Source organism: Salvelinus sp. IW2-2015, linkage group LG15 (assembly GCF_002910315.2).
Source record: "Salvelinus sp. IW2-2015 linkage group LG15, ASM291031v2, whole genome shotgun sequence".
Classification (NCBI taxonomy): Eukaryota; Metazoa; Chordata; class Actinopteri; order Salmoniformes; family Salmonidae; genus Salvelinus; species Salvelinus sp. IW2-2015.
The window spans coordinates 14,378,277-14,403,214 of record NC_036855.1 but is presented as its reverse complement, the minus strand read 5'-3'; the positions used below and the strand labels follow the sequence as shown (position 1 = coordinate 14,403,214).

The 24,938-nt window shown below is 43.2% G+C and overlaps 1 pseudogene; it reads left to right on the top strand.

Moving 5' to 3' along the window:
• Positions 1-24,938, top strand: part of LOC111973906 (voltage-dependent N-type calcium channel subunit alpha-1B-like) — a 139,981-nt pseudogene that overhangs the window by 1,893 nt on the left and 113,150 nt on the right.

Sequence of the window (24,938 nt, the reverse complement as noted above, 5' to 3'; positions counted from 1 at the left end):
GTTTCTTTGAAGGCAAAATGTATCATTATTGTCGTTTATGTCCCATAAAATGCTAGGTAGAAGTATATTGAAAAAAATGATGGCAGCCACCTGTTGATATGAGATATTTTGTATAATTTACCAAATGAGGGATATCCTCTGCAGCTTGTGAAACCTGTGCATCAGTGGAGGCTGCTAACAGGAGGACGGCTCATAATAATGGTAGGAACGGGGCAAATGGAATGGCATCAAACATCTGGAAACCATGTGTTTGATGTATTTGATACCATTCCACTGATTGCCACCAACCTCTTTGTGCTGTGCTTAGGCCTCCTAGAGAAACAGTCAACCCTGAAGCATGTTTCATGAGATCGGGTTAATGAACCTGTGAGGTATTGCAATTCATTTACATTCATTTGTGTAATCGCATCCATTACTTAACTCTGGTGCTGTGTAAACACTTCTCAACCTTTAGCTTACCTGTGCATTTCCAAGCCACTTTCACAGTAGTTTTCCCCCTTAAGTTAAGATTTTAGGTTCATGGGAGCCATTGTAGCAAGAAAGTCCTGAGCTGCCCTAAGCCAGTGAATTATGTGTTTTTATCTGTTGATGTACTGTAGCCCATTGCCTGAGGTAAGACCCTAGTCCTCTGTGCGCCACAGTCTCCAGAGGAGATAGCCTCCATAAACAACCATGCGATGACATGGACAGCAGCAACTGAGACATCATGTAAGTCAGCAACTGATAAATCACTCAGTTCCCTCAGTCATGTTTAGTGTTGAGATCCAGTTCAACTGATAAATCACTCAGTTCCCTCAGTCATGTTTAGGTTGTTGAGATCCAGTTCAACTGAAAAATCACTTCAGTTTCCTCAGTCATGTTTAGTGTTGAGATCCAGTTCAACTGATAAATCACTCAGTTCCCTCAGTCATGTTTAGTGTTGAGATCCAGTTCAACTGATAAATCATCAGTTCCCCAGTCATGTTTAGTGTTGAGATCCAGTTCAACTGATAAATCACTTCAGTTCCCTCAGTCATGTTTAGTGTTGAGATCCAGTTCAACTGATAAATCACTCAGTTCCCTCAGTCATGTTTAGTGTTGAGATCCAGTTCAACTGATAAATCACATTTTGGAAAAAAGGTGCTATCTAGAACCAAAAAGGGTTATTTGGCTGTTCCCATAAGATAACCCTTTAAAGAACGCCTTTTGGTTCCAGGTAGAGGCCTTTTGGATGTCATGTAGAACCCTTTCCACAGAGGGTTCTGCATGGAACCCAAAATAGTTCTACCTGGAACCAAAAGGCGTTCTTTAAAGGCTTCTCCTATGGGAACAGCCGCAGAACCTTTTTGGAACCCTTTTTTCTAAAAGTGTAACTTATACCTGTGTGTATGCTTTGCCATTAGGCTTCAGCTCTTGTATAATTTAGGTTAACCTACCTACTGTTGAGGAGCTTTTTAATATGGTAATTTTACTTCCTCTAGGTCCCATTCTTCTGTTTCTTCCTCCTCCTCTTCCTCCTTCTCCTCCTCCTCATCTTCTTCCTCTGTTAGAATATATTGCAGATCGTAGGTACTGTATGCCTAACATTACACAGTATGTTTTTCTTAATTGTCTCACTCCATTTGAATACCTGATCCTGGCCACCATTATAGCCAACTGCATCGTCCTTGCCTTGGAGCAGCACCTACCAGCCGGCGACAAGACCCCCATGTCAGAGCGCTTGGTAAGTGACCATTGCATGGGTCATATGTGCCATACCAATATTATATCATATTTGATTATTGGTTAACTACACTCTTCTCTCCAAGTGAAAAATAGGTGTCAGTCATTATATTCTCACATACAGGAATAATATATATATATATACACTGCTCAAAAAAATAAAGGGAACACTTAAACAACACAATGTAACTCCAAGACAATCACACTTCTGAGAAATCAAACTGTCCACTTACGAAGCAACACTGATTGACAATAAATTTCACATGCTGTTGTGCAAATGGAATAGACAAAAGGTGGAAATTATAGGCAATTAGCAAGACACCCCCAAAAAAGGAGTGATTGCTGCAGGTGGTGACCACAGACCACTTCTCAGTTCCTATGCTTCCTGGCTGATGTTTTGGTCACTTTTGAATGCTGGCGGTGCTCGCGGCCCTCATACCACCTCATGGAGTCTGTTTCTGACCGTTGAGCAGACACATGCACATTTGTGGCCTGCTGGAGGTCATTTTGCAGGCTCTGGCAGTGCTCCTCCTTGCACAAGCGGAGGTAGCGGTCCTGCTGCTGGGTTGTTGCCCTCCTACGGCCTCCTCCACGTCTCCTGATGTACTGGCCTGTCTCCTGGTAGCGCCTCCATGCTCTGGACACTACGCTGACAGACCAGCAAACCTTTTTGCCACAGCTCGCATTGATGTGCCATCCTGGATGAACTGCACTACCTGAGCCACTTGTGTGGGTTGTAGACTCCATCTCATGCTACCACTAGAGTGAGAGCACCGCCAGCATTCAAAAGTGACCAAAACATCAGCCAGGAAGCATAGGAACTGAGAAGTGGTCTGTGTCACCACCTGCAGAATCACTCCTTTTTTGGGGGTGTCTTGCTAATTGCCTATAATTTCCACCTTTTGTCTATTCCATTTGCACAACAGCATGTGAAATTTATTGTCAATCAGTGTTGCTTCCTAAGTGGACAGTTCGATTTCACAGAAGTGTGATTGACTTGGAGTTACATTGTGTTGTTTAAGTGTTCCCTTTATTTTTTTGAGCAGTGTATATACAGTGGCTGGCGAAAGTATTCACCCCCCACTTTTCCTATTTTGTTACCTTACAACCTGGAATTAAAATTGATTTTTGGGGGGGTTTGTATCATTTGATTTACACAACATGCCTACCACTTTGAAGATGCAAAATACTTTTTTTGTAAAACAAACAAGAAATAAGACAAAAAAAACGGAAAACTTGAGTGTGCATAACTATTCACCGCCAAAGTCAATACTTTGTAGAGCCACCTTTTGCAGCAATTGCAGCTGCAAGTCTCTTGGGGTATGTCTCTACAAGCTTGTAACATCTAGCCACTGAGATTTTTTCCCATTATTCAAGGCAAAACTGCTCAAGCTCCTTCAAGTTGGATGGGTTCCGCTGATGTACAGCAATCTTTAAGTCATACCACAGATTCTCAATTGGATTGAGGTCTGGGCTTTGACTAGGCCATTCCAATACATTTAAATGTTTCCCCTTACACCACTCAGGTGTTGCTTTAGCAGTATGCATAGGGTCATTGTCCTGCTGGAAGGTGAACCTCTGTCCCAATCTCAAATCTCTTGAAGACTGAAAAAAGGTTTCTCTCAAGAATTTCCCTGTATTTAGCGCCATCCATCATTCTTTCAATTCTGACCAGTTTCCCAGTCCCTGCCAATGAAAAACAAACCCACAACATGATGCTGCCACCACCATGCTTCACTGTGGGGATGATGTTCTTGGGGTGATGAAAAGTGTTGGGTTTGCACCAGACATAGCGTTTTCCTTGATGGCCAAAAGCTGAATTTTAGTCTCATCTAACCAGAGTTCCTTCTTCCATATGTTTGGGGAGTCTCTTACATGCATTTTGGCGAACACCAAATGTGTTTGTTAATTCTCACTTTAAGCAATGGCTTTTTTTCTGGCCTCTATTCCATAAAGCCCAACTCTGTGGAGTGTACGGCTTAAAGTGGTCCTATGGACAGATACTCCAATCTCCGCTGTGGAGCTTTGCAGCTCCTTCAGGGTTATCTTTGGTCTCTGTGTTGCCTCTCTGATTAATGCCCTCCTTGCCTGGTCCGTGAGTTTTGGTGGGCGGCCCTCTCTTGGCAGGTTTGTTGTGGTGCCATATTCTTTCAATTTTTTGAATTTGAATTTAATGGTGCTCCGTGGGATGTTCAAAGTTTCTGATATTTTATATAACCCAACCCTGATCTGTACTTCTCCACAACTTTGTCCCTGATCTGTTTGGAGAGTTCCTTGGTCTTCATGGTGCCGCTTGCTTGGTGGTGCCCCTTGCTTAGTGGTGTTGCAGACTCTGGGGCCTTTCAGAACAGGTGTATATCCTGTTTGGGCTAGGCATCCCGCTAGCCGGACAACTTCCGGTGAAACTGGAGGGCGTGCAATTCATGTAAATAATCATAAAAATTATGGTTATTAAACATTTAGGTACATACAAGTGTCTTATATCGGTTGAAAGCTTAAATTCTTGTTAATATAAATGCACTGTACGATTTACAGTAGCCATTACAGCAAAGCATACCATGCGATTGTTTGAGGACGGCGCCACACATCAAAATATTTTTCCACCGGCACAGGTTTCATAAATTCACAAATAGCAATTAAATATTCACAAACCTTTTGAAAATCTTCCTCTGATTTGTCATCCAAAGGGTCCCAGCTATAACATGTAGTGTCATTTTGTTAGATAAAATCCTTTTTTATATCCCAAAAAGTCTAATTAGTTGGCGCCATCGATTTTAGTAATCCACTCGTTCAACATGCAGAGAAACGAATCCGAAAATCTACCGCTAAACTTTCTTTCAACAAGTCAAAATACATTTCTATTTACTCGTCAGATACCCTAAAATGTAATCAAACTATAACATTTATTACAGAAAGAAGTATGTTCAATAGGAAACCGATTTTAGCAGGTGCGTCTTGTCTTCATCGCGCGCCCAAACACGAATTCCCAAGACTGTGTCCCTGTACTAAAACTCATATTTCTTATTTGTTTTGGAAGTTACAAGCCTGAAACCTTGCATATGGAATGCTGACACCCTTTGGAAACCATAGGAATTGCATCCTGGGAGCTGGAATTCAGAATGCCCCTATACTTTCCATTGTATGAGCTTGGTCTCTCAAAAACAAAAAGATTCCGGTTGGTTTTTCTTTGGATTTTCTCCTACCATATCTATTGTGTTATAGTCTCCTACATTATTTTAACATTTCTACAAACTCAGGGCCTGAGCAACAGGCAGTTTACTTTGGGCACATCAGTCAGGCGGAAATTGAGAAAAAAGAAGCCCTAAGAAGATATCTACTGAGATCATGTGACAGATCATGTGACACTTAGATTGCACACAGGTGGACTTTATTTAACTAATTATGTGACTTCTGAAGGTAATTGGTTCCACCAGATCTTATTTAGGGGCTATTTTTTTTAGGAGTTATTTTTTTAAATGTCACTTCACCAATTTGTGCAATTTTGAGTATGTCCATTACATGAAATCCAAATAAGAATCAATTTAAATTACAGGTTGTAATGCAATAAAGTAGGAAAAATGCCAAAGGGGGTGAATACTTTTGCAAGGCACTGTACAGTACTAGTATTACAGATTTGAATGACACAACCCATCAGCAGGTTCATTGGGGGGGGTCACCCATGATGGCAGCTGGGGTTTCTCACCAGTTGTGCTCAGTCAGCTAACCAGTATCACACAGAGGTGACTTTGATCCCCCTGCTTACAGACACTTTAGGCTCCCTATTGAACTCTGTTGTTAAGTCGTGCCATTAAAAGGGTCATTGCTGTGAGCTCCTCCACCCAGTCAAATAGACTTAGCTGGTTGGGGCACGCTGGTTGTTTTAAGAATGAAATGTCACTCCCTTCAGGCAAAGTGCCTCACAGCTGCACCCACTAATTGATCCGCTCCCCCAGATAGACCAAGGCTCTGTCTGAAATATTGACGTGACTCACTCCATCATGATATTAACCCATCAAATTGCTTTTTAACTCACATTCAGCCCAAAAATCACATTATAAACTAATGATGATGGATATCAATGGTCACTTACATTCTCAGCCTCTCTTGTCTTAACAGGACGACACAGAGCCCTATTTTATTGGAATATTTTGTTTTGAAGCTGGCATTAAGATCATCGCCCTTGGCTTTGCGTTTCACAAAGGCTCCTATCTCCGGAATGGCTGGAATGTAATGGACTTTGTGGTGGTGCTAACAGGGTGAGTACTGAGCTAATGGCTCATGCTAAATGTTCACACTGCTTTAAAATGACAGACCTGATCCTGAGTAGATTAATGAGAAAGCCCAATGTTAATGTGTGTGGTGTGTGTGTTGTGTGTTTCATTTAACATTTCTTATGATCATGATGAATTGTGATGCACTGGAGACACTGGGAATGGCTGAAATTCATTGGATCGATCATCCTCTTCTTTTAGACATAACTGTATATATGCATGAGAATGGCGCCGAAGGAGATGGCTGCCGTTTTACGATCCCGTAACCAATTGTGCTATTGTGTATGTTTTTTCACGTTATTTGTAACTTATTTTGTACATAATGTTTCTGCCACCGTGTCTTATGACCGAAAATAGCTTCTATATATCAGGACAGCGATTACTCACCTCGTACTGGAGGAATACTTTTTCATCAACGAGACGGATGGGAAGGATTTAATTCAGACGCCCAACAAGGCCCTCATCCCCGTCATTCGCAGGAGAAAGAGACGGAGGTATCGTGGACGAAGGTCTGGGTGCCTTGTAAGGATCCGTAGCCAAGAGGGTAATCTACCTCTACCATCGGTCCTATTAGCTAACGAACAATCAAACGATAAAAAAATAGACAAACTACGATCACGTATATCCTACCAACGGGACATTAAAAACTGTAATATCTTATGTTTCACTGAGTCGTGGCTAAACGACAACATGAATAACATACAGCTGGCGGGTTTTAAGTTTTTTTTCGGCAGGATAGAACAGTGGCGTCTGGTAAAGACAAGGGGTGACGGTCTATGTATATTTGTAAACAACAGGTGGTGCACGAAATCTAAGGAAGTCTCAAGGTTTTGCTCGCCTGAGGTAGAGTATCTTATCATAAACTGTAGAGCACACAATTCACCAAGAGAGTTTTCATCTTTATTTTTAGTAGCTGTCTATATACCACCACAAACCGATGCTGGCACTAAGACCGCACTCAATGAGCTTTATACGGCCATAAGCAAACAGGAAAACGCTCATCCAGAGGCGGCGCTCCTGGTGGCCGGGGACATTAATGCAGGGAAACTCAAATCCGTTTTACCTAATTTCTACCAACATGTTAAATGTGCAACCAGAGGGGAAAATAACTAGACCCCCTTTACTCCACACACAGAGATGCTTACAAAGCTCTCCCTCAACTTCCATTTGGCAAATCTGACCATAATTCTATCCTGATTCCTGTTTACAAGCAAAAACTAAAGCAGGAAGCACCAGTGACTCGGTCAATAAGAAAGTGGTCAGATGAAGCAGATGCTAAGCTACAGGACTGTTTTGCTAGCTCAGACTGGAGTATGTTCCCGGATTATTCCGATGGCATTGAAGAGTACACCACATCATTCACTGGCTTCATCAATAAGTGCATTGATGACGTCGTCCCCACAGTGACTGTATTTGCATACCCAAACCAGAAGCCATGGATTACAGGCAACATCCGCACTGAGCTAAAGGGTAGAGCTGCCGATTTCAAGGAGTGGGACTCTAACCCGGAAGCTTATATGAAATCCTGCTATGCCCTCAGACGAACCATCAAACAGGCAAAACGTCAATAGAGGATTAAGATTGAATCGTACTCCACCGGCTCCGATGCTCGTCGGATGTGGCAGGGCTTGCAAACTATTACAGACTACAAAGGGAAGCAAAGCCGCGAGCTGCCCAATGACACGAGTCTACCAGATGAGCTAAATTACTTCAATGCTTGCTTCGAGGCAAGTAACACTGAAACATGCGTGAGAGCATCAGCTGTTCCGGACGACTGTGTGATCACGCTCTCCATAGCCGATGTGAGTAAGACCTTTAATCAGGTCAACATTCACAAGGCCGCAGGGCTAGACGGATTATCAGGATGTATACGCCGAGCATGACCTGACAACTGACAAGTGTCTTCACTGACATTTTCAACCTGTCCCTGATTGAGTCTGTAATACCAACATGTTTCAAGCAGACCACCATAGTCCCTGTGCCCAAGAACACTAAGGTAACCTGTGTAAATGACTACCGACCCGTCGCACTCATGTCTGTTGCCATGAAGTGCTTTGAAAGGCTGGTCATGGCTCACATCAACACCATTATCCCAGAAACCCAAGACCCACTCCAATTTGCATACCGCCCCAACAGATCCACAGATGATGCAATCTCTATTGCACTCAACACTGCCCTTTCCCATCTGGACAAAAGGAACACCTACAGTTGAAGTCGGAAGTTTACATACACTTAGGATGGAGTCATTAGAACAATTGAACAATTGTTTACAGACAGATTATTTCACTTATAATTCACTGTATCACAATTCCAGTTGATCAGAAGTTTACATAAACTAAGTTGACTGTGCCTTTAAACAGCTTGGAAAATTCCTGAAAATTATGTATTGGCTTTAGAAGCTTCTGATAGGCTAATTTACATCATTTGACTCAATTGGAGGTGTACCTGTGGATGTATTTCAAGGCCTACCTTCAAACTCAGTGCCTCTGCTTGACATCATGGGAAAATCAAAATAAATCAGCCAAGACCTCAGAAAAACAATTCTAGACCTCCACAAGTCTGGTTCATCCTTGGGAGCAATTTACAAATGCCTGAAGGTACCACGTTCATCTGTACAAACAATAGTATGCAAGAATAAATACCATGGCGTCATACTGCTCAGGAAGGAGACGCGTTCTGTCTCCTAGATATGAACATACTTTGGTGCGAAAAGTAAAAATAAATCCCAGAACAACAGCAAAGGACCTTGTGAAGCAGCTGGAGGAAACAGGTACAAAGGTATCTGTATCCACAGTAAAACGAGTCCTATATTGACATAACTTGAAAGGCCGTTCAGCAAGGAAGAAGCCACTGCTCCAAAACTGCCATTAAAAAGCCAGACTACAGTTTGCAACTGCACATGGGGAAGAAGATCGTACTTTTTGGAGAAATGTCCTCTGGTCTGATGAAACAAAAATATAACGATTTGGCCATAATGACCATTGTTATATTGGGAGGAAAAAGGGGAAGCTTGCAAGACGAAGAACACCATCCCAACTGTGAAGCACGGGGGTGGCAGCATCATGTTGTGGGGGTGCTTTACTGCAGGAGGGACTGGTGCAGTTCACAAAACAGATGGCATCATGAGGAATTGAAATTATGTGGAGATATTGATGCAACATCTCAAGACATCAGTCAGGAAGTTAAAGCTTGGTCGCAAATGGGTCTTCCAAATGGACAATGACCCCAAGCATACTTCCAAAGTTGTGGCAAAATGGCTTAATTAAGGACAACAAAGTCAAGGTATTGGAGTGACCATCACAAAGCCCTGACCTCAATCCTATAGAAAATTTGTGGGCAGAACTGAAAAAGTGTGTGTGAGCAAGGAGGCCTACAAACCTGACTCAGTTACACCAGTTCTGTCAGGAGGAATGGGCCAAAATTCACCCAACTTATTGTGGGAAGCTTGTGGAAGGCTACCTGAAACGTTTGACCCAAGTTAAACAATGTAAAGGCAATGCTACCAAATACTAATTGAAACTTCTGACCGACTGGGAATGTGATGAAAGAAATAAAAGCTGAAAGAAATAATTATCTTGTCACGCCCTGACCTGAGATATCTCTGTTTTCTTTATATTTTGGTTAGGTCAGGGTGTGACTAGGGTGGATTACGCTAGTTTTAAGAATTGTCTAGGGGTTTTGTATTGTGTAGGGTTTTTGTATGTCTAGGGTTTTGTAGGTCTAGGTATTTGTATGTTTATGGTGGCCTGATATGGATCCCAATCAGAGGCAGCTGTTTATCGTTGTCTCTGATTGGGGATCCTATTTAGGTAGCCATTTACCCTTTGGTGTTGGTGGGTTCTTATTCTATGTTTAGTTGCCTGTCTGCACTATTTCATATAGCTTCACGTTTCGTTCGTTTTGTTGTTTTGTTAGTTTGTTCAGTGTTCTTTCTGTAATAAAGAAGAATGTACACATACCATGCTGCACCTTGGTCCGGTTCATACGACGAACGTGACATCTCTCTACTATTATTCTGACATTTCACACTCTTCAAATAAAGTGGTGATCCTAACTGACCTAAGACAGGGAATTTTTACTAGGATTAAATGTCAGGAATTGTGAAAAGCTGAGTTTGAATGTATTTGGCTAAGGTGTATGTAAACTTCCGACATCAACTGTATGTGAGAATGCCATTCTTTGACTACAGCTCAGCTTTCAACACAATAGTGCCCTCAAAGCTCATCACTAATCTAAGGACCCTGGGACTAAAGACCTCCTTCTGCAACTGGATCCTGGACTTCCTGACCTGCCGCACCCAGGTGGTAAGGGTAGGTAACAACATCCATCACGCTGATCCTCAATACAGAGTGCTCAGTCCCCTCCTGTACTCCCTGTTCACTCATGACTGCATTTCAAGGCACGACGCCAACACCATCATCAAGTTTGCCGATGACACAACAGTGGTAGGCCTGATCACCAACAACGATGAGATAGCCTACAGGGAGGAGGTCAGAGACCTGGCCGTGTGGTGCCAGGACAACAACCTCTCCCTCAACGTGATCAAGAAAAAGGAGATGATTGTGGACTACAGGAAAAAGACGACCGAGCACGCCCCCATTCTCATTGACGGAGCTGCAGTGGCGCAGGTTGAGAGCTTCAAGTTCCTTGGTGTCCACATCACATCAAAAGGTTTTACAGCTGCACCATCGAGAGCATCCTGACTGGTTGCATCACTGCCTGGTATGGCAACTGCTCGTCCTCCGACCGCGTACGGTCCTGTATATCACTGGGGCCAAGCTTCCTGCCATTCTGGACCTCTATACCAGGCGGTGTCAGAGGCTTCTTAACAGATTCTACCCCTAAGCCATAAGACCCCTGAACAGCTAATCAAAGGGCTACCCAGACCCCTCTTTTACGCTGCTGCTACTCTCTGTTTATTATCTATGCATAGTCACTTTAACTCTACCTATATGTACATATTTCCTCGACTACCCGGTGCCCTCCTGTATATAGCCTTGTTATTGTTATTTTACTGCTGCAGTTTAATTATTTGTTACTTTTATTTTCAAATTTTTACAATATCTAGTTTTTGCTCAACACTCAACACTTTTTTTAAAGCATTATTGGTTAAGGGCTTGTAAGTTAGCATTTCACTGTTGTATGACAAATAACATTTTATTTTATTTGCAGTGGTTTAACACATATTGTCTGGAATAGATATTCAGGGCAACAATACAGGATGCTATGGTAAACTATACCATAGAACGGCAGTATATTTGCAAAAAAGAAGAGGGCCACAAAAGTAGAAGCGCTTGCACTTTGCGTGTTGTAGCTAGAATATCAGTGAGACAATAGGAGTGGAACTACGGGTGGGAGAGGAGCATGAGGTAACTACCGTAGGCTTTCAGTGAGGAACCATGAGGGAAAAGATGAAGGGGACGAGGAGAGAGTGGAGGAGACTGGAGGAGGGGTAATGACGAAGATGCTGTTACGCTGGAGAGAGTCCTCGGGGAGTTGCTCGCATCACCAGGGAGTGTCCTGGCTTGCTGTACCTATTGACTCTGACATTTATTTGGCCCATCTATTGGGGCTTACATCAGCTTTGACACCTAATTGCAATAAACCAATTCTCTGCGAGCCCTACTCCACCCACTTGGAAGTCAATCTCAGTGTTCCAACCTTTTGTTCTTCCTCAGTGGACGTACGGGGAACCAACCAGGGGCAATGTAATACGACCAATTCCTGGAACTGGTCTTGTTTCAGAGTAACCGTCACACAAAGCCGTGTGTGTGAGAGAGAGCTGTAGAGACAAAGGCAGCGAGCGGTCTGTCTGTCAATACAGTGTGTTGTTAGGGAAAGGTTAGGGCTATTGACAGCTTGTCACAGCCTCTACATGGACCTGTCACCATCACTGAACACACAGGGCATCATTCTGCTCTGCTTCCATATTCACTGCCACTACTTGTGGATAGGGCTGCATGGGGAGGAAGGAGGGGAGGCAGGGCTGATTGAAATTGGGGCAGAGCAGCCTGACATGATAACCATAACTGAAGGGCTGTGGTGGATGAAAGCCTTTACAGGAGCAGTCTGGCCCTGTTATCAGTGCCATGCTACAGTGAGTGATTGATCCATGGTGTCAGTCTCTGACAGCTATTGGATCACCATGTGCTGCATGCACATCAAAGCGCTGCATGCTATCCCTATGGCTGTAACTACAGGGTGTGCCTAGCAGGAAACCAATCGCCATAGTAATTACCATTGCTGCCTCACTGATTATTAATGAAACCCATTCTTACCATTCCCTGGGATATGAGTACTTGAAGCAGGTATAAAGTCAATACCAAGGACGTCATACATTTCAGATCAGCTACAGCTACCGTATAAGTAAAAGCAGTGATTGTGTACCATAACGTTAGGTGTGAATTTTCTATTTGTAACAGTATTGTGTACAGTGTACAGTGTTCCGTTAATGGTGATGAATTTATTAAGAAGATGAAGATCTTGCACACGTTTGGCCCCAGGACACGCGTGGGTCATGTTTCATGAGCTGGTGCTGATGGTAATCAGATGTGGGGGTCTGTGAATGAATGGGCTTGTATTGAGCTCCCACAGGCAGGGCCAGCCCTGTAAATCAAATCAAATGTTCCAATAAGACGTTGGGTGTTGCTAATAAGAGCATACAGTGGGGTCCGGAATTATTGGGTCCCTTAATGGGAAAATTATATTATTTTATACTAATACAATTGCTCAGAGAAGATTTATTTTTAACAAGTAATTTTAAAAAATCCTGACAAGATAGGGGTCAAAATGATTGGATCTCCAGTTTTCAATACACCAGCACCCTCCCCTTGCGAGGATAACAGCACTGAGCCTTTTTCTAAAATGTTTTATGAGATTGAAGAACGCTTGGGGAGGGATCTTAGACCATTCCTCTATACAGAATCTTTCCCGATCCTTGATATCCTTTGTACTGCACTCTTCAATTCAAACCACAGGTTTTCAATGGGGTTCAACTGCAGGGTCTGAGATCTGATTTTGTGGTCAATTAACAATTTTTTTGTGGATTTTGATGTGTGCTTGGGGTTATTGTCTTTCTGGAAAATGTACTTTTGTATTCGAACGGTTGTAACGGTGACTGTGGTCATTTGGCTGGCCAATTACCATCATCCAAAATTCCATGACTTGTCACAGCCCTACTGTTCACTTCTGCCAGCAATATATCAGTTGTCACGCTCAAATGTCCACCAGTTATTCAGACTGCTTACCCACTGTCTCTCAGACATCTGGGAAATATTATGTACAGTGCAGTACTATACACTACATGCACATACACTACTAGTCAAACACTTCTACACTCAAGACCTAGACATGATAAGTTACATTTAAAAATGACTCTAAAAGTTTTTATAATAGTCATTTTACAACTACAGCCATGATAGACTGGTTCATAAAGCTTCCCAACAGATCCCAATGGTACATCATATTTCACAGAGATTGATTCAATCCAATGACTTCGACCAGTATTGACAAGTAAAGGTCCATTGAGGATCCAACAGCAACGTAATATACTCCCCAAGGTCTTTAAACAGAGCAGGATAGAGAAACCAGGAGATTGGTTCAGGAAGTGCAACTGCTGCAAAAAAATCTATTTCGTTGGCAGAAAAATAGAACAGCCACAATGCAAGATTGTAAAACAGCAACAAAAGAACTTAGGCAACTTGAACACAATGATAGCTAAATACTAAATAGCAATGGATGGAGCGATGCCACTGTGACTGTCCTCATTTAACAAGTCCGCTGGTGATGTGCCTTGTACAATGGGGCAGATGTTTATTTATAAAAAAAAAAAATCATATTGTGAAACAAAAGAGTAATCAACTAACCACCTCCAATTCCCATCAGATGGTGACAATAGTTTTTTGTTGTTGAGAGAAACCTTATCTTGATTCTGCTGTTTGTTAGGGCTCGAGACAGCTCGTTACAGATAATTAATTGGGAGAATGCTGGGCAGACAGTCAGAGTTGCAACATCAACAACATTCTACAATCCAACTAACACCTGCACTAACCTCCAACACACTCCGTCTGCTGGGGGCACTCTGCTTCAACACTTCTCCTCCGCTCCTGACTGCATGTGCTGCCATAGGAATAGAATGAATAGAACGGGCGTCCCCATTCAAGTCAATGATGGCATAATGGTTGGACTGGCAGCCATTGCAATTGTACCCATAGGAGCAAAACAGGAAGTAAATATCTGTGCTAAAATATGCGGTGTGATTTGTTGATTCAACTCAAATGACATTACAAAAAATACATTCCATTGCATGAGTTACATCAGTTAACATCATTTGGATGAACCTTCTACATTACCAAATACCAGGCAGCCATTGCAAGTGCCACCATGAGTTTACCAGTCAAATTGCCAGGGTAAGAGGTTCCAAGACTGTTTTTATGACGGTTATTTTATTTCCATGATGGTCGTTATCCATAACTGTCGGTTACAGTAATTGTGCCAGCCCTAGTGAAAAGTGATGACTGAGGGGCTGTAGCAAAGAGAGAGAGAGAGAGAAGATAAAGAGGGAGCAGCAGTGAGCTATAGAGCTGAGGGATGTGGGGTCTGTAGAGAGAGAGAGACAGAGAGCGCGCGGAGAGAGAGAGAGACAGAGAGCGCGAGAGAGAGAGACAGAGAGCGAGAGCGAGGAAGGGAGCAGTGAGCAGTAGAGCTGAGGGATGTGGGGTCTGTAGAGAGAGAGAGAGACAGAGAGTGCAAGAGAGAGAGAGAGAGAGACAGAGAGCGAGAGACAAGGAAGGAGAGCAGTGAGCAGTAGAGCTGAGGGATGTGGGGTCTGTAGAGAGAGAGAGACAGAGAGGCGCGAGAGAGAGAGAGACAGAGAGCGAGAGAGAGACAGAGGACAGAGAGCGAGAGAGAGAGAGCGAGAGAAAGACAGAGACAGAGAGCGACAGAAAGAGAGAGAGAGAGACAGAGAGCGAGAGAGAGAGAGAGAGAGAGAGAGAGAGAGAGAGAGAGAGAGAGACAGAGAGCGAGAGAGAGGAAGGGAGCAGTGAGCAGTAGAGCTGAGGGATGTGAGGTCTGTAGAGAGAGAGAGAGAAGAGGAAGGGAGCAGTTGAGCAGTAGAGCTGAGGGATATGGGGTATGTAGAGAGAAGAGAGAGAGAGAGAGAGAGATATATATAGAGAGAGAGAGAGGGGAGGGAGGGAGGGAGGGAGCAGTGAGCAGTAGAGCTGAGGGATGTGGGGTATGTAGTGAGAGAGAGACAGAGAGAGAGGGAAGGGAGCAGTGAGCAGTAGAGCAGTAGAGCTGAGGGATGTGGGCTCTCCAGTGAGCTGTGAAGGTCTTAACCAACTTCAGCTCTTCTCCACCACCATCATTCCTTCTGCCATGATGCTCTCTGATGCTCTCAATTAGTAATGCCTCAAATTTATGTCCCCATTTTCCTTATTTAGAACACTGCTTCTTCTTCTATTGTTGTGTCAGTGTAAGCTAGGACATATTGTTTGATGGATTCACCACTGGACTGTGCTGAGTGTGCTCGTCAGAATTGTCTTGAATGGACACTGTCTGTTTTTAGAGAAGAGGGCCTTTCCTGTTTCCCAATGTACCTGATTCTGTGTGTTCCCTATTATTGGTTGGTTGATATCGATTCAGGCATTTTAAAGCATGTGTTTTGACAGTGAAAAATGTGCTTATTTTTACCTGTATACCCTATTAGCCTTGTTGTGTACAGTCAGAACCTTGCAGGAATATTGCTATATGATAAACAGAGGTGTGTTTGCTGGGTAAATGCTATGCAATTATCAAGGGAGCTTCACCCTCTACAGTCTCCCTCCTCACGTACTAACACTAGGAATAGATGTGCTATGGTTTTCTTCACACTCCCCAACAGCACCAGCAGTAGTAACAACCGATTCACTTCTAGATGTGTGATACATCATGTAAGGGTTTTGACACATTGTGACGTTGTGCTGAGAATCGAGCAATATCATAAACCTAGCAAGAGATGAGATGGGATAGGAGATGGGGTCGTTCTGTGGTTGGAGCTAATGCAGAAGAGGGCCAGATATTCATCAAATGAGCGGTGGGATTGTACTGTGAGGTTGTGTTCTAATCAGCAAGCCACTCTCCCAAAGAACAGCAATGGAACAAACAGCTGAATTATTAATCGTGTTTCCCTGTGTGGAGGAATCAGCCTAGTTAGTTGGAGTGTGCTTTTTATCCACTGTGAAAAGGTTAAGCACATGTTTTATATACCTATGAATATTACAGAACATATTATCAAGTTATATCAAAAGGCTGTAAAGAAGTTCTAAGCGGTGGAAATAATTTTAGTAGCGCAGATGTAGATTTTAGATATACCATCTTAGTTACCATCTTTAGTACTTCTGCAATAGACGACTGACTGGCTCAGTGAAGTTTGAAAACGGTCGTTGCGTCTTAACCAGTGGCGTGTATTCATGCATGTCAAGTGAAGCCAGTCTTCCCCAAAACATTTACCAAGACAAAATGGAGAAAAGACATATAAAATAACGTATATTTCCTCTCTCTGTGTTTCATCATTTTCCTTCAATTCGCAAGAGGTTGAATGCATCTCACCGGAGACAGAATCAGAGCGAGCGAAACAGCACCCCTCTGTCTCTGTATGTGTAGGCCATCTACCTGATGCTGTCTGGTCAAAAAGAGTATGACATTGTTGCCGCCCGTAGTATTGGATGCAAGGGAAGCCAGCGATCATTTGGCCTCCCTTGATAAAAGAAGTATAAAATAATAGCCAGTCAGCGTTGAGCTTAACTGTGAATGGCCCTGACACACCCCAAAAAAAGTGTAAAGGGGAGCCAGTCACATTACTCCAATCACATTACATTGAGATCAATACGTTATTAACAGAAACAACTTGAATTGTTGCATCTCGTTTTGTTGTTGTCCTCCGGTGGCTAAAGTTGTCCATTTCCTTAATTAGCCATGGATGGAGATATGGATTTTAACTTGTGTTTTTATTAATTCTCTGTACTGGCCAATGATTATAAAGGTGATTCTGATCCAACCTTAAATTCATTAATTTTACATTTTTGAGAGGATGGAAGTTCAATATGTAGCTAGATGTAGAAGGCTAATGTTACCTAGCTAACGTTGCCCATGAAAGGAAGTTAGGCTAGCGTGCAAGCATTTTAGCCAGCTAGCCTAGGATGACAAAAGCTAAAAGCGTGTACTGAATGACAGAGTGATTTGTTTTGTCAACATGGAAGAGAGGAGGATGGCATTGGCGTTTCTCTACAAGTAGAGTCAACCAATTTTATTCTACTTGCACGAACACACACACACACACACACACACACACACACACACACACACACACACACACACACACACACACACACACACACACACACACACACACACACACACACACACACACACACACACACACACACACACACACACACACACACACACACACACACACACACACACACACACACACACACACACACACACACACACACACACACACACACACACACACACACACACACACACACACACACACACACACAAATCAGAACCATGGACAGCCACATCATATTTAGCTTACGTTGATTGGACTAAATCGTTTTTGGTATCTTTTAGTTGTCACTGCATTAGACTAAGCAGAGGTGATTTGATGATGTTGAAGTGGTGCTGGAATAGTGGAGGCAGGTCCTGTTTTCTTTGAGACTTTCGGTAACTCTCTGTGGTTGTAAATCAATAGTCATTTAGTGGTCCGAAAATGTCGGAAACATTAACTTGCTTGACCATGCTGTAGGTCATGTAGAGATTTGTTACATGCAATATGCTTTGTGGACTTCACCAGACAGTGGTTGCCACTGTGTCTTCTTGTTGTCTCTGCCTTTATCCCTACTGTATGTACAGTATTACGGTGGCAAAGGATATGAACTAACAGGTTATAGAGCAAACAGCGCAATTATCACAACACATATGTTGTAATATGGCTTTTTTTCTGGCTTGGCTTCCCCGATGATTTTACCCACGCACCACTACTGGTCTTAAGTGCTCCTGACCCGCCTTTCTCAGAGCCACTTTGCTCTTGTCCTCAGCTCAACTCAGCTCAATTTGAAGGTGTGATGATGAGGCTCTTAACTCAATTTTGTTCTGCTGGCTGCACTGGTGGCATTACCATCCTGTGACTGCTAATGGTAGAGATGAGATAAGATGGGGGGAGGAGGAGGAGGCTGTCATTGCTTTGTGCAGAGTAGCGGTGAAGGACCTGGTTGAGATGGAGTGCTTGACTGGCAGGAAGCTTTGTTCCACGAATGGCGTTAGGTGCCATTTATTAAAATGGTTGTTATTTCAGGAAAACAAGCTATTACTCACCAATGTCAATTGTGCAATGACCCCATGGGCTATGTGAGATTGGTTGTGTTATCACGCACTCTCCCCTTGAATACTGAAATCAGGTAGAGGCACTCTTGCCTCCCGTGCTGTACTGCAGGTGGGAATCATTCCCCATGGGGAGAATGCAAAACAACTCTATTTGTTTTCTCAATAGAGATATATTTTTTGTTCTTTATTTAGTCAGGGACGTCACATTGGGATTGGTATCTCTTTTTCAAGTGAGCCCAGGAGTGGATTAATTATACACGTGATTAACAGATGTAGGTGTAACGGCTTTCGTCCTCTTCGTCTGAGGAGGAGTAGGAAATATCGGACCAATGTGCAGCGTGGTACGTATCCATAATATCTTTTAATAGAATGAATACAAAATACAAAAAAAACAAGAGAATCAAAATGAAAACCGAAACAGTCCCGAATGGTGAAAACACTGAAACGGAAACAACCACCCACAACCAAAATGGGGAAAACAGGCTACCTAAATATGATTCTCAATCAGAGACAACGATCGACAGCTGCCTCTGATTGAGAACCATATCAGGCCAGACATAGAAATACAACAACATAGAAAACAGAACATAGACTACCCACCCCAACTCACGCCCTGACCAACCTAACACAAAGACAAAAAAAGAAACTAAGGTCAGAACGTGACAGTAGGATCATAATTTGATCAGTCTTTTGTTGCTGAGAATTTTCCTGCTCCGCAGGAAATGCAAACGTGTAGTGTATTTGAGTTTTAAAAAGGCTTCTAAAGTTTGCAGTTTCTACTTAGAAATTTCAGACTTGATTTTCCCTAACAAACCTCTACAAAAATGTCCTTTAATTATAATACACATTTCCTGTTGCTGCAGGATAATTTTTCTGCTGTAGCAAACTGGTTCAATTTAAGATCCTACATCTGTAGGCTCCATTTTGGTGTAATAAGAAAGGTTAAGAAATTAAACAGTTTCATTTTCATTGTAATACTCCTATGCATATTATAAATATCCCTTTACTGCTGTCATATTCCCTTCTCAGCACAAAAAACAGAATTTAGCTTCTCCTTTAAATAGGTTTGAATTTATGAAGACCTCAAATAAAGATTATCAGCACTTTTCTTGTCTTTTCACTTTTCTAGTGGTATTCGAGTTGTCAGTGTGTTGTTAACATCATGAAGGATCTATTTTAGTGCTTTATTTCTACATAGTCTGCTCTTCTACGATTTGAATAACGATAATGTTTCATTGCAACGACTTTGGAATTGCATGGAACTGAGCTTGATCTATATAATTCATTCCTACGGAAGGCAAGAGAGAACCTGATCTAAGCATTTTGTGATGAAGACCTATGAGCAGGAATATAATCATGGCATAGCAGCATTTCCTTCAGTACGGATGACTGAGGAGTGTTCTGTCTTAACCATGGCTTAATATAATAAATGTCTTCTACTGGACTGACAAATTCTGACATTTTCTATATTATGTTAAGGTACGGTTGAATATCCCCCAGATCAATTGTGCTTGCAGTTACTTCAGGGTCTTTGCGCAATTCTTCGTAAGCAACATTTATATCTGGGAGTCGCAGTCTTTCCTGACTAGTGAGCCTTGATGCAGTCTTCCAACGAATCCACCACGCATGGCATGATCAGCATAGTCACTGGGGTGGAAAGAAAACCAGCTATCTTACTTCATTCATTCAGCCTTCTACAACAGAGCCGTGCTCCACCACCTACTGAGTACTGTGTGTTGGTTTCATCCAGTATTTATTGGAGTGGCATGACATGCTGTATTTCAGAGAAAGCTGGTGGCATGTGGGCCAGCTGGCTGAGACTGTCCTGCTGAGTGGAGCTCCCATGGGACCCGTGCCACTGCCACCTCTCAGCTGTGCTCTGTGTCTGATGGAACGGAGCCGTCCTCTATGTGTGTTAGTGTGTGTGTGTGTGTGCACGCGGGCGCGATGGGTGTCTTCACAGGTACGTACCTGTAGATATCTTAGTCTGGTTTCTGAAGCAGTATTGATAGTAGTGAACATGATGACAATGAGAGCCGAATAGGTAAAGTTCTTATATTACTTACTTTTTACAATCATGTTCTTTCGATTTTATGACTGAGCCCTTGAATTTATACTCTTAGCGAAATTGTGTACAGGGCCTGTGTTTGTGTGTGTCCATGAGGATGTTTTATTGGCCAAATAATAGGAGTTAATGTCTCTCCTCCCCTCACACCCCTCATTTTGAGGGAGCAGCTTTATACCAGGAAGTGAGGCGGACCCATCCAGGAAGTCATTATGCATTAACGCTATTAACAAGTTGGGTTGGAAAAGAGACCATTTTATAAGTGACTTTGTCTGAGATCTGACAACCAAGTGTGACCACCATTATTCATGGTGGTTCTTTTAAATGTTTCACAGAAACACATCAGTAACCACCTGACCAGTGAGGACTCTAATCAATTCTGATAGGAGTTGGGACACTCAGGTCCTGAGCATTTCCAGACAGGCTTTTCATTACCCAACACAAATTACTGGCCACTGGACAAGAATAGCTGTTTTTTTGGTCACTTTCACTTCTTCAAATGTCACAGGAAATGGAAGAAGTTGAATCAGAGATGAGAGTGAGAGGGGGGGTGCTGTAATGGAGAGGGCTCCTGGACTCCCACTCAGACAGGGACAGAGGATCGATGTCTGGGGGATGGGGGTGTCTCTCTGGCTGGCTGGCTCTCCCTCCTTGGGGAAGGTGATTGATCTAAAAGCTTTTTGTTGTCAGGGAGTGGTGGGACCCTGTGTATGTGTGCGTGTCTGTGTGTGTGCATGCGTGCGTGTGCGGTGCTGACGTGCTTGCGTGCATGTGGTGTGTGTGTGTGTCGTCAAGGAGTGGTGTGAGCCACTGCCTGTTTCAGAGACTGACTGGAGTGTCCCTCCACAGGCCTCCTTGCTATCATCATTTCTTAGCGAGTGACTAGCACAAGACCTGCTGGGAAAAGCAGCTTGTCCAGTCACACTGCAGATGCGTTTTCACCAGATGCCCCTCTCCCTTATGGAAACGATGATGAACTGTTGTAGACGGTGTTAGTTTGACCCGTTTAGCTAGGTTAGCCCTCTGTCTACCTGCCAGATAGTAATGACTGCAGTTTTATTGAGCAGAGCTGTCAGTATGTTAAGCTGATATCCATTACATGAGTCCTGGATTTGGCCCCAACATCATTGATCTGCACTTACTGTCCATCACACAGATGGCCTGAGTTGCATGCTATACTGGTACTACAGTAGTGAAGGCCCAGACATTACTGTGCTGTGATATGCAGAACTGTGTGGCGATTTCATTTGAAACATGGCTAATCTCATGAAACTGATTTGCATTTTTACAGTTTCTAAAACAAATCGTTTTGTGATTAAGAGGAGTGTATGGTTGGTTTCAGGCTGCCAGGCTAACTACAGTGTGGGTGGCAGGTGACTGGCACACACCTGGGTAGGTTGACTTACCTGGGGCACAACTTGTGACTATGTTGGTTGACCTGTGGCTAGACAGGTGTATTGACTTTTCTTATATTTCCTTTGTCTATCTCCAACTTATTGTCATTTCCTTTGCATTGTCTCTTGTCTTTCTCTGACATGCCTTGTCGTTGACTCTGTTTTCAGACCTGCTCAGTCACATCCGTAGGCCTCTGGAGCGGTGTACCGTGTTGTCAAACACATCTCATGCTCACTGAGCCAAGTCTAATCACAACCATGTTCCATAATTGAGAAAACCATAAACAGCTAAATGATGTGATTCCATTTCCTAGGGCCCTATTACTGTAACAATATTTTGCCAATTTACTTTGATGGAAAGATAGTCCAACTCGACATTAGAATGTACATAACATATGTCAAAGACATTACATCTGCACTTCATCATTCTGAGCTCATGGTCCCTTCGCTCGTTTATGATCATTATTGGTTGCTATGGAGACAAGCTTACCATGGCGTTGTCTTCAAATCGTCTCTTGATCAGATTCAGAGTTTGGGGATTGGGAACATGGAGCATGGAAATATCAAGGGTCTTTTACATATTATGGTGTTATCAAAACAAATGATTTACTGACTACCTTGGACAACATTGTGTGTGAACATTGTGTTCCACTGTCATCCATGGAGTCGTCTCGTTATCTGCTCCACATGTCCAGCTTTATTAGGGGAAATCCCTCTGTTGTTAGCTTAGATTCAATTACACAGAGAACATTTGATCTCAGCAGCTTCTGTATTACAGTACCTCAGTTTGCTTTTCCACATATGTATTTACACGGCCATGCACAGACAATAGGCATACACCTTCTCAAAGCAAACTGCTTGAGATCTGTCCTCTTCCAACTTTTATTTGGTCTTCTTTTGATACTTTCTGAAGAGAAACACTTCATTTTGTCATTGTTGCTATGCAACAATAAAGGCCCAATACAGACTGAGTCAACAGAAATATCTTCATGTTATTGCTTTGCTTTGCTTTCTGTTGGCAAACAAACACAACTCCTTTATTTTCTCTCGTCTCTGGCTTCATCCTTCTCTCAGTGTTGCTTTTCACTCCCAGAACCCCTGTCTCCTGGCTGCTGTTGTCTAATGAGATCAGTGGAGCCTCCTTTGTTTCTATGGTGACGCCTCCAGTTGTCTCCAGTGTGGCTTTCCCTCCCCGTGCAGCCAATATAGTCTCTCTCTCCCTCTCGCTAATTCTATCTCTACCAATATAGTCTCATCCACACTGCTATAGCTGGGGGAGCCCTCTCTCTCTGTATCTCTTTCTTTTCTCTCTCTCGCTCACTCACTCGCACTCTTTCTCCCTTTCGCTACTTCTCTCTCTCTTTGTTGCTTTCTCTCTCTCGCTTTCTCTCTCTCTTTCTCTCTCTCTCTCTCTCTCTCTCTCTCTCTCCCTCTCCCTACTTCTCTCTCTCTCTCTCTCTCCCTCTCTCCCTACTTCTATCTCTCTCTCTCTTTATCTCCCTTGTTTCTATCTCCCCTTCTCGGTCCTCTCAGCTGTGAAGTGAGTAAGAAACAATAGATCAGTGTGATGATGGGATCACTAAACTATATGTAAAAAATCTACCTTTTTTCTGAGTACTTCACTGTAAGGAAACGAAGACCATGTAATATGATTTGTAATGGAATTTGAACCTCAGTCAGACTTAAACTTGGCCCAGAGCCGTGTTGGAAAAAATATTGCCTCACATGAATATCAAACAGATTTAGATGCATTGCATGTTCAGTCGCTAGTTCTGAGAGCATCACAGCATATTTCAGGAAGAATCTGAAATAATTTTTTGAAGACTCCCAACCCCAGCAATCCACCAAGGAGCATGTTCCTCTCCTTTACAGTGTTTGCCAGCATTGAGGCCAGGCTTGTCACCCTCGGCATCCTCAGCTGTAGATATATGAATAAAACAGGAGCAGGGGCTTTTTGCCAGCTCTCATCCACTGGGGCAAATTGCACAGGACAGGATGCTCTCTTCATGCTACTTCCTCAGAGCACGTTTTCCACATCTCTTCATCATTATTTAGGCCCAATCCCAAGCTAGCTACTGGGATGGATCTCACATCATATGGCTGTATAAATTGCCTATTACAAAGAAGACATTGTTGAGATATCAAACGTCCATGAGAATATGAAGCGAGTGTGTTATTTGTGAAATGTCAAGTTCTCACGATGATTATGTCATTCAATATCTACGATAGACAGACTACAGAGAGACAGGCAGACTGACTTGCAAGAGAGACAGACCGACTGACTTTCAGGCAGGCTGACTTAGGCAGACAGAAAGACAGACAAGATAGAGACAGTAAGACAGACAGACTAAAATAGAGACAGACAAACAGACAGAGGAGGCATCATGCTCGGGGGGTTGGCTTCAGACCAACACAGTGTAACCAATGCCCTGCCTGCTGAGTGTGAGTATACATCCAGACGGCCCATACTCCATGCATAATGCGCTCTTTTCCACTTCACCTGCGCTAGACTGGGGCTAATGGGCCTCCCTGGTTTATGCAAGATGATGCTGCTGGGCTGACTATGTGATGTTTTACTCCAGTGGCAGGGTGAGACACTGATCTATTTCAGCCTCTGCTACTCCATACTGCTGGGTGCTGGGAGAGGGAACTGGCTGAGGGGGAGTGTGTGCTGCGTGCTGTGTGCTGTGCATGGGGTATATGTCTAGAGTGCTTAGCCGTGTTCCACGCTGTGTAATTACCGAGTCGCTGAGCGTCTCGTCAAACTGCAAATAATAGAGTTGTAGCGCATGTTGAACGAGTTGTTGTGCAAACTGGGCGGATGTGACATGTGCGCTACGTTGAGCATTCCGCTTCTGGGGGTTATGGAGTGAGTCCTATTGTATGCAGAGTGTCTAAACATTATTAGAGGTAAAGGCCACTAGAAACAGGTTTAATGGATTTTAGATCAACCGTGCTCTCTTCCCGTTTCTATTGTGGAGAATATACGGCTGGCTCTATGCTAGCTCTCTGATGTGAGGTGAATGGGGTGATATTTTCCTTCTCCATTCAGATCATTTCCATGGCTCTTGCTGACCTGCGTACACAGTATACCTCCCAGATGTCGATGGTCAGGTTGCTGTTGTTTCC